Below are 3,810 nucleotides of genomic sequence, written 5' to 3' on the forward strand. Positions count from 1 at the left end.
CAAATTATTCATTAATTAATCAGATGATTAATTCTATTATTGGGAGTTTAATGATCAATAGGTTAATTGATGTATTAGTTAATTGGTTGATTAAATTGATAACCTACCATTGATTGTGAAACATCCCAAGTTTTTTTTTTTTACCAAACTCTCTCAACAACTACGATTTGAATGATCACATTGCCGAACCATAAAGGAACTATCATAACCAATAGACAAGATTATATTAACAAATGTTTATCGATAAGAACAATAACTCCTCAACATTCCCCACCCGAGTGACTAAGAAACGAAAATCTCTCTTGGTAGATCCAGTATGCACTGCCCTCCCGGACAACGGGCAGTACCATGCGCCCATCCCGCCTCCTCGTCTACTTCGTCCGTGGGCCTTCTGGCATATCCTGGAAGTTATCCTCACCTGTAATATAAATGTGGTGAGTCTACGACCCAGCAAGTACAGACCAATATGAGTATGAAGATATCCATAAAGTAGTAGAAATAACAACTAGAAGCCTTTTAAAGAAAACATAGCACAACCAAGTACGACATAAGAAAGATATATCATGCAACAATGTTCCTACGTAGCTAATAAGGTGAATATGTCACATATCCGGTAACCACAATTAGAGCCAGTCAGCAGTCCCATGAACCTAGAGGTACCTCGTAGAGAACATGCATCCAGTCATATAGCCGAAGCTAACCATATCAGTCAAGTTTGGATGGGTCCTCCCCGGAGCTCATCCCGGGTCACCCATCCCGTACTACTACCACATATGCTCATACACATCCAATTAGCTACATAGTTAATATATCATAGTAAATTCCAGTCATTCATTTCATAGCATATTCCAGTCATTCTTTCTATATTCGTTTCATAACAGTTGTATACTTCATTCATTCCTTAAACATATCACTTCCCAGAAACCTTAACGGAGCCAAATTCATGCATAGGTAAACAAGCTACTGAAACAAAATTCATCTTTTGTATAACCAAAAACTTGAGTATATCTCAAAGTATTAAAACCAGCTGGAAAACTTGAACTACAACAACCTAAAATAATTAGAAAGAAACCAAATAAATCCAAATTCAGAATTCTAAAGTCATCGGAACCACATAAGAACAACTCAAAATCGACACATCACACTCTATATTTATCTAGAATTCGATCAGCCACCAAGGCATCATAGTCAACTCTAGTTCAGTTCATAGCATTTAGCATAGTTTTTCCACAGGTAGTGCATACTATCCTCCATATTTTTTTTAGTTCTGTTCCTAGCATTCAACACACAACATTTCTACTGTCGAGAATAATAAATTCATAACACCTACAGTCCATACTTGTCTATTCTTCTAGCAACAAAGCAACAAAATAAAAATAAAAAAAATCTCGAATTAATACCTTTAAAGAATCTGATATGGAATTCCATCACACCAATGAAAACATCAGAAGAAAGAAGAACCAACTTTGAATCCGTGTTTACACCTACCAAACCCAATAGAAAATCCCAAAGCCATCGCCCATTTCAAAAGACCGCTGTAAAACACAATTTTCTCACAACAACAGGAACAACCACAGCACAAATCCACGTTCAAACCTCCAAAGAAAACTCATAGTCTACTAAATCCTTCCATAAAAATCGCAGCTGACTCGTAAGAAACCGAAATCACAATCAAAATTAACTCCCCACGAATCAAAACCACACCAAAGTTAACTCCCAACAAATCAACCTTATCCGCATAACAAAACAAATCTCATTGAATTCCATGGTCATCTAATAACCTCACGAATCAAAACTGTACAATAACAGAAAGAATAAACAAATAGATACAACCTAAACAAAATTCACTATCCTCGGAACAATCTCGAGAGATAAAATTCCATATCAAATTCCAGTTCCAAACAATGTTCACTGAATCCAAACGGAATATAGCTAGGTCATCAACTAACTCTACAGAAATCCAAACGAATTGTTCCAAAGCTTCCAGTGGCATAAAGAAAACTAACCAAGGCTACCAGAAACCGGATCGCAGGATCAGATCGACAAGAGGAAACCAATTTAAAACTCATGTCAATCACAAATCATAACAAAACTTTGTGACAACTCACTTTCAAAACCAGAATCTCACAGAATTCTTAAGCGGAGACATGAGCACCATCGGAAGAACCAATTCGCAACTCAAACCCAAAGAACTCAAATCAGAACTCAATTCACGAGAGGAAAAACCAGTACAACTCAAATCCCATCAAAGATGTTCTCATCTTTTGCAGAAATCATGAAAATCACGAGGTGAAATTGAGATAACACAGAAGCACCAAATCGCATCTCAATCAACCTGCTGAACATAATCGGTGAGCATATCAACTCTTCCAAGCTCCTATCCTCTACCTTGCGGATCTCATACCATCATATTACAGAGTACTTGCCTTCCTTTCCTCGTTCCTCTGTCGGAGCCCTCGCCCTAGCTGTAGTCGTGCCGCCGGTGTGGTGGTCAAGGGACTCCACATCCAATCGCAACTCCACCGAGATCTTTTGGTGCTTGATCGGAAACCTGAGCTTGGTGGAGAGCCGATCAACACCAGCGAAGGTGATGAGTAGAGATGGAACGGAGATTCGAGCCACAATCAACCGGAAATCGGGAGGTATAGGTATAATACCTAGGTCTTTTATTTCAAACCCTAAGTTACTTAAGTTAACCAACTTCCAACCTAACAAAATATCATATGTTTCCCCTGAATTTAATAATTCTATCACTTTAAAATATGTCATATAAGTTTAATTAAAATTCCAAAAAAAATTCTAAAATTCGTAGAATATTTTATAAGTTAATCCTTTAGTTAAAGTTTGCATGACCTTAGACATTTTCGTAAATAAATTCCTTAATTTCACTCGTGGGTCCTTACAGATTGACCGTTAAGTAAGTTGATTAATTAATCATTGATGATTTAAATATTTGGTTGATAAATTCATGGTTTGATTAATCGATAGATTGATTGATAAGTTTGATTTATTAAGTGATGAAATTAACTAGATGATTAAGTGGTGTAATTAAAGTATTACTCAGTTTAATGGTTAATAATTAATTGAGGATTAATATAGGTAAGTAATAAAGATAATTAATTTGGATATTAATTAGCTGATTTAGAAATTGATCATTAACTGTCTAGTTGAGAACTTAAATAGTGATTTGATTTAATTAATTAATTAATGATTAATTAAGCTCACTTAGGGTTAATCAAATTAATAAAAGGATAATTGATTTAATTAACTTGATAATTAACTAAATTGTTAATAGAATTACTCTAGTAGTTAGATTGGCTTTGCATTCTATGCATGTAGGATTCAAGCTCGAGGTGACCTTTAGACTTGAAGACGGGTAGGATACTCTACATTTGAGGTGGGTAGTTCATGCTTGTATTCTTTAGATTTTTTATCTTAGTGTATGATTATGTTATTTACCTTGATATCTACTCTATGTTATTTCTTGAGCTTGACCTTTTATTGTTTGATCTTGTATTTTGATCTATTTTGATATCTATGCAGTCTAATTTGTTATTCTTGCTTGGGTTGGTTATACATGTAGGAAATTACCATACCATAGTGTAGTTATGATCATATGCTTGTGCATTTATACTGTACTATATGGTTATATACTTAAACTCGTGCCTATACATGCTAGATATTATACTGTAGCAAGTGGTAGAGTATTCTTCTAGGTTATCTGTTTCAGATTGCCATCTGGGATTGCTTGATTAGGTCCTCGTTGTTTTAGGGTATTTATGATGATACCATGAAGTTAGTTGAGATGTT

General features: G+C 35.2%; 1 long non-coding RNA gene across 1 annotated transcript; it reads right to left on the reverse strand.

Annotated features, from left to right (window-relative positions):
• Positions 1-200: 200 nt before the first annotated feature.
• Positions 201-2,687, reverse strand: LOC121985097. The gene is made up of 2 exons (XR_006113062.1): positions 2,336-2,687; positions 201-418 (listed from the first exon to the last, which is right to left on the reverse strand). It is a non-coding gene; the product is annotated as an uncharacterized LOC121985097 (long non-coding RNA).
• Between the last annotated feature and the right edge of the window lie 1,123 nt (positions 2,688-3,810).

The sequence above is a fragment of the Zingiber officinale genome, chromosome 1B (genome assembly GCF_018446385.1).
Source record: "Zingiber officinale cultivar Zhangliang chromosome 1B, Zo_v1.1, whole genome shotgun sequence".
NCBI lineage: Eukaryota > Viridiplantae > Streptophyta > Magnoliopsida > Zingiberales > Zingiberaceae > Zingiber > Zingiber officinale.